We start from the raw sequence: 13,255 nt of genomic DNA, 5'->3' as shown, positions 1-13,255 counted from the left end.
CTTGCTTCCTTTCAGTCTGGCTATTAACGCCTGCTCATCTTAACAAGCTGCTCACTGGGAAAACCATTTGGCAGTGGTTCCACTCCCACAAGACTCTTCCTAATGTGCTCAAACAAAATGAGTTTGTCAGTTCAGTTGTTGTGTGTGCAACCTGACTCAGAGCTTTTTCTTCAGCCTTTGGGAAGTTTGGTCAGGTTGTGTGCTCAGCCTTTGACCTCGAGGATTCACCCTGCCAAGTGCCATTCTCAACACAGCACCACACAGAAACTAAAATTCCTTCCTTTCAGCCAGGAGATGGAGGCAGGGCTGGAAAATCAAAAAGCCAAAATGAGATTCCATCTGTTCTCCACTGTGCAGATGACCAAGTGGGTCCTGTGTTCTCATGGAAACTTGCAAGGAGCTGGGCAATTGCAGGAGCTTGTTTTCAGTAGTTTGTGAAAATCTGGGTGAAGCTGAGTAGCACAGCCCATGAGTGAGCAGGTTACTGAACTGCAGCCAGGTGCATTGTTTGACTGCAGGTGATTCATGTTCTCTTTGCATTTTGCTTGCCCTCTTTTCCAGTCTTCATAATTTACTGCCTCCTCAGCTTTGCCAGCATTCCAGCACATGGAGTTCACCAGCCTGGTTCTGTCAAAATGATCTGGGTTAGCTCAAACACTTTCAGGAGTCAGTTCTTAAACCCAACCAAAACATTTTGACAGAACTGGGTTGGGGGGTGAGCATGGGGCATGTGCCAGTGAGGCTGAAGAGGAGGCAGGTGAGGGTGAGGGGAGACCCTGCTGTGATGGTCAGCTAAGGGACAACTGCTTAATTTGTCTGTAGCCAAACAGTGCAAACTGGCTACAGCTTGACTCCTGTTCAGTGAGAAAATGAAATACATAGTCCTGACTCAGTGAAGGAGAAGGGAAAAGGGAGGTTACAACCATAATTAAAACACTCATTTTGGTGAATTTTTGGTAGTGTGTATCAGCTTAACTTGGAAGTCTCAGTCTAATTCATTGTGGGTAATGCTCTAATAATTCTGTCAGTAGGAACAGAAATTTAAAAGTTGTGTCATCTATATCTTACTCTTTCATCATTACAAGTTCAATCTGCAAGAGAGGGCTCTATTTCTGGCATGGGAAGAAATGTCTCATGTTTGGATTGTGAAAATTTTTTATGATTTGCATGTAATGATTTTTGTGATAATGTACTTCCTCATTTTAATGCTTTTAAATGCAGTTACAGTAGGAAAATATTTGGAATCAGACCTATAAATATGGATGGATAATCTTCCTCCTGTGACTGTTCTCACTCATCTAGGCACTCAAGTGCTACCAAGAGTTTGAAGGATGTATCTGGCAGAGCATGGGCTGTGGATGACTGGTGGCAGGGTACAAGTCACACACACACACACCCCTGAAGGATTTTCATACCTGGCAATTCTGCCTGGAATGTAGATTGAAGCATGGGATGAAAAAAAGATGGTACTTTTGTTCAGTGTCTCTTAAATGACATGGCAAAGATTTTAATTTCAAAGCCTTTCAGTACATCTCCTGTGGGAAACTGATTCAGCAAGGGTTGTGTGACAGGTGAAATATCTCTGTGCAAACTCAGAATAACAGTGAAAAATGGGAAGGCTCAGGGGACAGCACCACTGCTGCAAGGCATGGCCAGTGAGGTGTAATGCCTAGGGTTTGCCAACATTAAAAATAACTGGGGGAAGAGGATGTTGTTGAATAGAGACCTTTCCAGTTGCCATAGCTGTGCCTGACTGTGATGCTGATTTTCAGGTTGCTTGTTTCTCCCTTAGCTGTTCTAGCAGAAATAGTTGTTCTCAGTTGTTTGGGTCTTTGTTGACTGACTGTGCTCCCAGCAAAGCTGCACCTGCCCAGGCCATGCCATCAGCATCTGGGCAGAGGGGAAATCTGCTCAAATGTCATCAGTAGGAGGCAGAAGTTTCTGCCTCTGCTCCTTCATCCAGGGTGCTGTCTTCTACTTGGGCCACTGATGAGCTAATTGCTAATGATACTAATTTCTGTAGTATCTTACCATGTAATTTGGTTTTAATGTGGGTTTATATATCATATATATAACAGGAACAATGTTTTCTGTTAATAGCTTTTTGCATAGCAGTGAAGTAACCAGTTCTGCATCAAAGTAGTGACCTGAAATATTTTCTGCTGGTGATATCTGTGTTTTTGGGGTTTGATATTAACTTGCTATTCTGAGTCCAGGGAATTATCCTTGTGGTGTGAGCAAGAGCAGAACATTAAGACCAAGGAAAGGTAGTGTAACTCCACCAGTGTCCCAAACTGGTATAAAACTGGGGTGAAGAGCTCAGCACTAAATTAAGAGGATGTGTGCCTCAACAGAAGTTTCACATGTGAGTCAGAGTCCTGTGATTTTTTGGTACAGTTTACATCCTTGTTACCCTTTATTGCAGCAAAGGTCACTGAAGATGTGGGTAATTTTTAAAGAACCTTGTGAAATTTTAGCTGTGTGACTTCAATCTTAAGGGAGATAATGTGACAAAAACCCAACTGAAAAATGTTGCTCTTGGTGTTCAGATGCTGAACACAAAGTTGGTATTGTCAGCCCTGAGGATAGAGGTGGTTGGGAATGCACTGCTCTACATGGGGGATTCAAGATTAACCTAGTGATAATAATAATGCAAAGCAACATGACTGACTGCATTGTTCTCAGAGCTATAAAGTCTCTTTTTATGTCTTTATTTCTGGTAAACCTCAGGAACTTTGGAATAATTCCCTGAGTTCATTTCAAATTGCAGAAGTTTTGGAGAAAATAATATGACATCGACAAGTTTAATTTTAGAAATTAAACAGGTACTTAAGCGTCTGCTTGCTAATTGTAAAGAACTATGACTAAAATCCTAAAAGCAGAGTCAGTAACGTTTGAATAATTCTGGATCAATTATAGGAAGCTCATTGTATTTCTTGTTGCATATGAGATACACTGGTTATGTATCTGTATCAGTTCTTAATATGCACAGAGGAAAAATTTTGTGAATTGGAAAGATTTTGTGAATTCTTTGATGTAGAAATTCTGTTGTCTTTAAAGTGAATCTTGAAATAATTGTTTTCATGAAAATACTAGCAATAAGAGAAAATATAAAAGTCATGTGATTAGGAAATAATTTGAAGTATTTTCCAAATCTTTTGAGCAGATATTCTTTTACTTATGTGGACACTTAGAAACAGGAGTCTCCTGTATTATTGCCATTTCACATGATGGTTTCAGGTGCAGGTCTGGCTATCCTCAGAAGGATTCAGAGAACCAGGAAGAGAATGACAGCTTTACTGCACATTAATGGCATTTCCACCTTGACTTCCCCATGGTGTAAGGGGCTTAAATGCCCCCAGATTCCTGTTAGGCTGCAGGGAGGTGCTGCTCAATTTACATGGTTCGCTCAGCCAGGCATTTTCCAGTCACCCATTTGAATTCTCTTTTCTTCCATGCTGGATGTAATTTTGTTGAGACCCTGTGAATGACAGTACCCCTGATCTGCTCTGGCACAGGAGGGAGGACAATTAGAGCTCCTGACTTTCTGTATTTCTTAATATTGCTTCTGCCTTCCTTTTCTGCTTCTTGTTTGTGTTACCTCTTGCTGTGTCTCAAGTAAAATCACCAGTAGGTAGTGTTATGTCACCACACAGGCTTTCAGCACAGGCAGTGATTTTTTAATCCTTTTGAATGCCTCAAAACCTTGGGAAACACAGAAATAGTGGATTTCTCCTTCTGGTTTCCTAGCTTGATATGCTGAGGACTGTAGTTAATTTTGGCATAGCCTGTAAGGCAGGATATGAATGACCAGGTAGATTAATTAGTTTAAAATAACTTGGATGAGTTTAATTGAGAAGTGTTTGGAATTTTGACTTTGGTAGTGTGAGTGTTTCCTACATGCAACAGCAAGCACGGTCCTACTGGCCCAAAACCCCCAAATTTGGTATTGAGTGACTTTCTTCATGCTTTTCTTTTTAATTTTATTTCCATCTTTAGATGAGGAAGCCTGGAGAGCCCACGGAATTTAAAGGATATGGGTCACCAGGGATTTATGCAATATGTTCACTTTTGCAAATTACTGTTTAGCACTGAATTGATACTTTTAGAGAACTTTAACTGTAGATTTCATTTCCTGCAGTTAGCAGCAAGTCCAGAAATTGTCATTATTAGGTAAACTTAAGGTTTTCCCTTTGCATAGGACTTTGTATCTATATTATAATTAAAAAGAAGCCTGCCCTGAAAAATTATATTCTGTGTCAGGAGAGTTGGCCAGACAATTAATTATACACTTACTATGTAATTCTGTATTTTTATTAATTATACATCTCTTAACTGTGTAGAAAAGTTCATTTTCAAGCAACTGAGATATAATAATAATCCTCAGTGTTCAAACCACCATCCCTTGTGCCAATGTTTTTTGGTATTTGTGATGTAGAGCAGTGTTCAACAATGATCCATGGAATGGTGTATGTCTTGAAATGAATTATTTACTGAAGTCATGAATTTCAGGGTTGATTATAAGGTAGATGTAGGAGAAATATTGCAACTGAAGTGATCTGCTTGTCCAAGAGGGCTGGAAAATGCCAGTGTTGAATATGTGCAGTGAGAAGTGGAATGGATTTTTTTTCTCCCACAGTTTTGAGGATTTTTACATTACATTTTGTGAGCATTAAAAAACATATGATGTGTCTTTGATTCTTGGAGAGAGGAGTAAATGAGGAGAATGGAGTTTTCCTATCACTTCCAGAGGGGATTTGTCTGCCATGCAACCTCACCTTGGATTTGTAGAGATGCTTCATTTTCCTTTGGAGGCAGATTTGGGTGTGGAGACAATTTCTGCCAGCATGTACATGCCAGTTGCTTTGTCCAGCTGTGACCTCCATTCTCACTTGCCTGAAAATATTTTTAATTAAAGCTTCCTCATTTGGAGAATTTCGAGATGTGATGACATTTTCCACTTGCCTTGGAGCACATTTGGAAGGAAATCTTGCTGTTTCTCTCCTACTCTTGTATCTCTAGAATGCTTCAGTTTTTGGGTAAGATTCCTGTCCACACCCAGTCCCCAGCCCTTCCCAGGATCTTTCAGTGCCACTAGCAAATCCCCCCCCAAAAAAAACAAATGGAAAGATTACAAAACCCAAAGAGACCAAATTTTCTACAGGAGAGAGAGATGTGCCATTGATGTGTGTGGGTACATTACAGCTGCAAATTCCAGTTCTTTCTGTGTTCTTGTCCTATTTTTTATGTAGCTGGGAAATTTTTATTTAGCTGGGAATATTTATTCTGTATGGACCTGCTTCAACATGACATGCTGCAGTTATTATTTCAGTTTCATATCATTGATCCCTAAGGAAATATTTTTCACCAGCCAGATCTTTGACTTTTTTCCCCTCTCCCTTTTTTTCTTTTTTTCCTTTGTTCCAGCACTTGCTGAAAGTGTTAGATGAAGTAGGCCAGCTGCTCTTCTTTCTGGAGTGTTTGGAATTAAAATTTCTGATAATTTTGGCTCTTGTTCAATACACCTGAATTAAAAAGCTAATCAGTAATTGACATTTGGAAGATAAAGTCTTCATTTTTGTTTACCCTTCAGGTTAATTTTAAATGAATGTTTCTCAGATCATGTAATTTAAAATGGGGGTTTTTTCTTACAATGATGAGTATTGAACCTAAAATAGAATCATCTTGTTGGCTCAGAAATAATTTACTGAGGCTCCTTTTCCCCTAGCTATGAGATTCAGAATGTTTCCCTTATTGTTACTTTCAGCATTTGTTCTCCAACCTGTGTTAGCCATAATAAGATAATTCCCAATAGGGGAAGGAATTACCATTCCTTTATTGATGTTTCAGAGAGCAATATCCACAGCCAGTGCTGTCCCTGAGGATTTGATACACACACATTTCACTACAAATAAGAAGCAATAGTGATTTTGCATACTGTTGATGACATGCTTGGATTTTTGTGTAGATTTTAGTGATTTTTGACATTTTATTAATATATTGAGAAAGGAATCAAAAAATCCTTGAGTGTAGGTTTTGAGCATTGCTTTGTGTTTGCATTTGCTGCTTGCCAACTCTGTGATAAAAAACCCTTCATCATTTGCCCGTTTACCTTCATCATGTCAATTACTAGATATTCTAGTAGTAGTAGTACAAACATAATTGGGTAGTACAAACATAATTTAGATGTGAATGATGTGCTTTATTTTGACCATTGCCACAATTAATTTGCAGAATTTTTCTTGTTTCTTGAAGAAGGCTCAAAAAGCCCAACCCAACCACACTGAGAAAGGCTGTTTTAATTTCACCTGGGGTTGTAAATCAATATCCATTTACTATTCAGTTACTGCCTGCATTTCCCTGGGTAATAGTATAACACATGTAATGTCAATGCAGTTTGGCATTTGTCCTCATTAGTATGGCAAAGGACAATTTTTGCAGGAGTAAGCAAGCATCATGCAATATTTGTGACATTTCCTGCAGGACAAAGGAAAGATGCAATCAGTTTGTGTATGAAGGACATGCAGCCCATTTCATGTGGTGCCTCCAACGCTTTCATAAATGAAATCTCTTGAAAAATTAGGCCATATGTTATTCTATTGTGTGTTATTGATTACAGCTGAAAAAGGAAGGCAGGGGTGGCACAGTGTAGCTTTGTGAGTTCTGATTATTGGTTTAATAGTTTAAAATAAATACATCATAAACATATATTCAACAATGTCAGCAGTTGAATTATAGGCCAGTAGGAACATAACAAATAACACTTATGATTATATACACATATGTCCTTATACACATTTCCCTATACATTTATAAACCTCATATATAATTTATTGCTTGCCATTTCAAATCAAAGTATCATACACATTAATTATACATGAGAATCCTGCTTTATAATTGTTATTTCTATGTATGGCTTGGAGTTTGGCCTAAAATACATGTGCTTCTTGCAGGTTATTGAGAATGTTGTGGATACTTGAATTGAAGAGTAAGCCAGGGTTTGGACAAATGAACAGCTACACATCATTCTTTGCTTAGGTGAAAAGCAGATTTTCCAGATTTTCCCATAAAGAGATTTTTCCAGATTTTATAAGAAAAAAAAGCTGCTGGCTGCTGCTCCCCACTTGGTGGGTGATGTGGAATGCATTGCTGTTCTCAGCTCCCTGCTCATAGGAAAAATCAGTCTCACTCTTCTGAGGGTGGACAAACACAATTTCAATTTGTGTTTCTTAACCTTGGTGTTAAAGCAGTGTGGATGAGTTCTGGGAGAATGGGAAGCATGACTGATCTAACAGTTAAGCAGACCCTTTGCAGGAGTCCTAAGGTCACTTAAGAGAGTTCTGTGCTTCCTCAGCTCCCAGGCCCCATGCCTTGCCATGGCATCCAGCACACCCTGGCATTGGTATCTGCTTCTTGAAAAAGCATTCCGTGCTGTGGGATTGCTTTGTCACACCAAAGACAAGTTTAAACATTCATAAGAATTTTTTTTTTGGTACTAATAATAGTTCTTTGTATCTCCATGTGAAGAGACTGTCTCCTGCTTGAGTCAGAGACTGGGCTGTTGGTTTGTTTTCTGACAGTGAAGTGCAATTAGAACTCATCCCTTTTGAAGCTTGCTAGTGAGAGAGACCCTCTGGCTTCCCAGGAGCTCCCTTTAGACTGATTACATAAACTATTTATTACTTGGGAGAAAGTGTGAGAGAGATTTGGACTTTTTTTTTTAAGTGTTTGTATTAGAAACATCTTTGTTGCTCTCTATATAGTAACATAATCCTTCAGGGGAAGAAGAGTAGTCTTTTTTGACTGAGTAACATGCTCTGCAGAGGGGCTTTTAGTGATCCCAGTGTGCCCAGATGCCCTGGCAGCTGCTGGGGGAGCTGGGGGAGCAGGAGGCTGTGGGAAGTGTGTGAAGGTAGGGATGGGGAGCAGAGCCCGGCAGGTGCTGGGGAGGATGGTCACCAAGCACCTGGACTGAAGAAGGGTCATTGCTGGGTTCCAGGAGACAGATGGTGAGATGCAGAGATGGGCAAAATTAATATTTAACAACACAAACTCAGCTCAGTTTGGGCCAGCCATGACTTTGCTCCTGCCAACACCATCTGTAGCATTCCAGAAACACATCCCTACCTCCTCAGCCAAGAGGAGCCAGGCTCAGCAGAGCAGAGGCAAAACACTGTGAGACACCAGCTTCTCTGGAAAGGGAAAAAATGGCAGGAAAAAGGCAGCACCAGTAATTCCCAGCTCCTGCAGCAGTGTGGAGGAACTTTTGGCTGGTTCAGAGAGAGCAGAGGAGTGGAAGGAAGCCTGCAGGTGTTGGATGGGAGAAGCAGCTTGTTCTGGGATTGCAGTGGGATGAGTGACCAAGGAGGGACAGAGCTTCCTCCCATGCCAGTGAATATCTTTTGACTCCACACTGTACAGTGCCAGTGAAATGAGAACATTTTTACATCTCAGAAGTGGAAGGGCTGTAACTGAAGGAGAGTGGGCAGAGAGGAGCTGGTAGAAATAAAACATGAAATCAGGGCAAAGTTTTAGGGTCAGAATTAGCAATATGCATTCTAGGGAAAGATTAGGAACACAAATCAGATGCAATTTAGTTACTAGGCTGGGAATTGGGTAAAAATATTTCTACCTAATAAGCCAAGCACCGAAGAATCCATTTTGAGGTTTTTTATTTTTTTACTTTCTACAATAGATTCAGGAAGAGATCAAAGTTGCCACATAAAACCCAACAAACTTTTTCTGAAGCCATAAGATTACTGCTGCTTTTGGTGAAATCCTTGAAAGCAGGGGCAGAACTGTTGTGACAATTTTGCAACCCCCCCTTCTCAACTGCACAACTGGGGACAATGCACTTGGACAAAGTGGAGGAAAGCTTCCTGCTGACTTCTATTATTCCTTTCTTAGGTAGAAGAGGAAAATATTTTATTCCTAGGAAAGAAAGCATTAAACCACAGTATAAAACCTAGCATAAAATAAATATTAAGTAGGGAGATTGTAGCTATTAAAATGCTGTGTAATGAGAAGGCAGCCCAGGATGGGCACCTTGCTTTCTGTACAGTGCTGGTCTATACCTGAAGCCATCTAATCAGGTATAGGTGTCCTTTAATTAACAGTGTACAGTGTAGTAGCAGTGAGGGAATATGATGAAAAGAAATGGAAAAGGAAGGCGCTTTATTTACCACACTGGGAAGCCTTTATCGTATGGAAACGATCAGAATTTAAATTTTACTCACCTGCCACAATTTGCAGCTGCTTTAATTAAAATAGCACGGAGCACGCGTGGGGTGCTGTGCTGGATGCGCTGCGTGCCCCCAGCGCCCGTCAGATGGGAAGGCAGGGGCTGCCGACAGGGCAGGATCCGCAGGGAGATGGTGCCAGATGGCCCGGCTGATTTTATTAATTTACATCTCCATTACGGCTTTTCTTGCCTCCATCTCTCCGAAGGGCGAGTTCGTTCCACGGGAATCATTTCACAGCCCTGTTTAACCCTCTGGAGCCCGCAGCCCAGCGCGTTTGTCACCTCTGCTCAGCCCAGGGTTCCATGAATTAGCCTTCCCTCGGCTGATTCACTGAATCCTGCTGTCCTAAAGCAGTCCCAGCTGCTTGGCACCAAAACAGTGCCAAGGCAATGCCCTGAGCTGGTTTTCTTCTCTTCCACCCTCACCTGCCCAGCTGCTGCTGGGCATCCCCGCTTTGGGCTGCTCTGTTACACCCCCAAAACCTCCCTGGCATCACCAAATAGCCTCACTGTCCTTATTCCAGCTCCGGGGCTCCAGAAAGCACAGAGAAGCACCGAAAAAGGAGAGTTTAAAAGGCTTTTTCCTTTTGGTTTGGTGCTCTCAGCCGCGCTCGCTTCGTGCGGGATCTGCCGCCGCCCGGTGGCTCCTGCGGGGGCTGCTGGCTCTGGGGAGCGCTCGGGGATTTCGGGGGGTGGTAAGAGATTTTGGGGGTTATTTAGAGATTTTGGGTGCTGTTAAGAGATTTTTGGGTGCTGTTGTTATAGATTTTGGGCGTTGTTTAGAGATTTTTGGGTAGTGTTTCGAGATTTTGGGGGATGTTTAGACATTTTGGGTGCTGTTTAGAGATTTTCGGTAGTGATTAGAACTTTTGGATGTTGTTTAGAGATTTTGGGTGTTATTTAGAGATTTTGGATGTTGTTTAGAGATTTTGGGTGTTGTTTAGAGATTTTGGGGGGTATTTAGAGATTTTGGTAGTGTTTAGAGATTTTGGGTGTTATTTAGAGATTGTGGATGTTGTTTAGAGATTTTGTGTAGTGTTTAGAGATTTTGGGTGTTATTTAGAGATTTTGGATGTTGTTTAGAGATTTTGGGTAGTGCTTAGAGATTTTGGGGAGTGTTTAGAGATTTTGGGGAGTGCTTAGAGATTTTGGGGAGTGTTTAGAGATTTTGGGTGTTATTTAGAGGTTTTAAGTATTGTTTAGAGATTTTGGGTGTTGTTTAGAGATTTGGGTGTTGTTTAGAGATTTTGGGGAGTGTTTAGAGATTTTGGGGAGTGTTTAGAGATTTTGAGTGCTGTTTAGAGATAAAGCCAGGAATATCACCTTCCAAAAAGCAGTTTGGCACACCCAAATGCATCTGCATTCAGAGCAGGGTTTTTAATTTCTTCCCTCTCTTGCATCCACAGTGATAACAAAGCAACTTTGATTTGTTTGGTTTTTTCTTTTATCAGGGGTTAGTATTGGTGATTGGTAGTTAGTGGGTAGTATTGGCAACAAAATGAGCTTGTCTTGTGTGATTCAGTGGGAAAAAAAGTCAAGCTTAGAAACAATTTCTAGATCCTGAATATATATCCTCTATAAAAAAGCCTGTTCAGCAATTCCTTACTTCATTCAGAAATCTGTAGGATTTCTGTACATTTAGGTCATTCTGTACATTTAGGTCATTCTTGGATTCCAGAAGAGTAGCTAGACTCATTTTGATCATGACTGTAAAGCAGAACAAATAGCAAGATGCATTTCCACATACTGTGGTTTTAGTGACATGTGCAGGAAAAACACTGAATTCACCCCAAAAGTTTGTAGCATGCCATGACAAGAAAAAAAACCAAGAAAAAGCTCTGAATAAAATGCCATGAAGAGGATGAAACATGATACGATAGCACAGGGCACAAGGCATTGCATTTTCAGGATTCTGAATCCTTAAGTAGAATTTTGAACATCTCTGGAACAATTTTCAAAATACCTTGTATTGTGATCCATAGATGTTTTCCAAACTATGTCAATTTGTCATGGTTTTCCAGTGCATTCCCAGGGACTCCACAGGTGTAGGAAAACTGCATTTCATCCTCCCAAGGCTGACAGTGACACCAGTGTCCCTTGCAAAGTGATTTATTCTGTCACCTCTGCTGGGCCTGCAGTGTCCAGCTCTGTGCTGGGGACAAAGCCTGTGCTTCGCTGCCAGGGAAGGCTCAGATGAGAGGTGGGGATGTCAGGGAGGAACCAGAGACTCTTTGGAGGGTCTGTGGGGTGAGGGGGAAACAAGGGATCTCATGTGGTCCTTGTGCCAAGTGGGACATGAGAGAAATGTTGGTGGAGCACAGCACTCAGGTTCAGATTATTCTGAAGCCTTATGCTGTATATTAAATATTAGGTAAAAGATTAGATTAGATGAACCAATCAGAACTTGTTTGGCAATAAAAATTAAGTCTTTGGGCACTTAAAATACACATTGTTGAGAAAGATGTGTAAAAATTAGAGGCATAGTTTTGACAAGGATCTCAAATTTTGAGGGTGTTTTGCAAGGCTTGTCCAGACTTTTGAAGCTTTGTTGTCATTTCAGACCTTCTGAGAGCTCCCAGCTTTCCTTGTTAGATTGACAGCAACCAAATATTTCTTTAGTCTTTCCCTAGCACTCAGAAATTGCCTGTATATTTTTCAGGTGTTCTGTTAAAACAACTTTATGAATGCTTTTTATCCTACCTTTACCAAGTACTTGAGTTCTGTGTTCTCATTGCTTCTGTTTTACTCTCTTTCCCTCAGTACATTTTGTCTCAATACTTAATCTTGTTAATACTGTATGTGAGTGAACTAGACTTACAATTATACAACATAAAAAGTTGTATAAAAAATATTGAATGATTTATTTGGGGATATGAGTACATTATACCAGTAATCTAATTCCCAGTATCTTCTTAAGCAGCTTTCAAAACCATTTTTTGATTTCTTTGGGTTTCAAATTGCTGCTGAAATAATGAAAATGGATGGAGCAGCTGATGAATCACCATGACAATGTTTGGTACCAATGGGGACTTTTGCCAGAGTGTTTTCATCAGGAACAGGGTCCCAGTGGCACTGGCCCACTTAGACCTGCAGATACAAATTAAAAAAGAATTCTTGCTATTTCCTTTACTTGTACTGGTGTTGCAACAGCTTGAATTAAAGCTCCTATCAGGAGTAATAAACGAATGTAACTCAAAGCTCTGTGGTAGGTGGCAGCTGAGAGCTGTGGGGTTTTCTGCAGCCCCTGGGCTGATGCTCCTCAGGGGGAAGAGGGCACAGGGACCCCTTTGGGCACCTCCTTGCAGCAGGTCAGAGCCAGCAGTGTCCTCCCAGCCCAACCATCACAAACCAGCCAGCAGGAAGGGCTGGAGGGCTCCTGATGGCCTTCAGAGAATGGTGTTAAACAATAATAACTAACTCTTCTGTGCCTGCCCTGACACACAGCTCTCTCCTGAGGGAGCCTGGGGAACCCACGTTTCACATGCAAATTAAGCAATGGGAATGCTTCTGTGAAATGTGAAGTCCCTGAAAAAATTTGTTTTCTATGAAAGAGCTAAACCTTACTTTGCACATCAGCATCAGAAGTTTTATGGCTGTAGCTTGAACCAGACTTCTGAAAAAGGAAATGAAACAAAATCAAAGCAAGCCCAGAATCAGAAAAACATTAAATGGTTATTTCTAACACCAAGAATAAATATTGGTCTGGTAAGTGGGATTCTATTTTCAAGCCTTCCTCCTGCCTGTGGGGACTTCATTACTGCTGGCATCAGGCATTGGATGCCCTGGCAGTCTGCACTCAGCCCCACAGGTAAATATAAGCTCCTGACTCTGACCAGGCTGGGTCAAGTCACAATTTGTTGATTGGAACTGTCATTAATTATGGCTGCAAAAGCAATTGCAGGTGACAATACAAGCAAAATAAGCACCAGCTGTTGTGGAAATCATAAAGCAGGAAATCTTGGTCTCAGGTTGTGTTTCTCAGTAGCACAAATGATAATAATAAAGAAGTAGCAC

At 40.9% G+C, this 13,255-nt stretch overlaps 1 protein-coding gene across 1 annotated transcript in view; it reads left to right on the top strand.

Moving 5' to 3' along the window:
- Positions 1–13,255, top strand: part of TMEM163 (transmembrane protein 163) — an 88,214-nt gene that overhangs the window by 68,037 nt on the left and 6,922 nt on the right. The gene's annotated exons all lie outside the window — the stretch shown is intronic.

Source organism: Agelaius tricolor, unplaced genomic scaffold (genome assembly GCF_023055355.1).
Source record: "Agelaius tricolor isolate 1412-34295 unplaced genomic scaffold, bAgeTri1.0.p SCAF_10, whole genome shotgun sequence".
NCBI classification, from domain to species: Eukaryota; Metazoa; Chordata; class Aves; order Passeriformes; family Icteridae; genus Agelaius; species Agelaius tricolor.
Note: the sequence above shows the minus strand (reverse complement) of the source record. Positions and strands in the feature narration are given on the sequence as shown.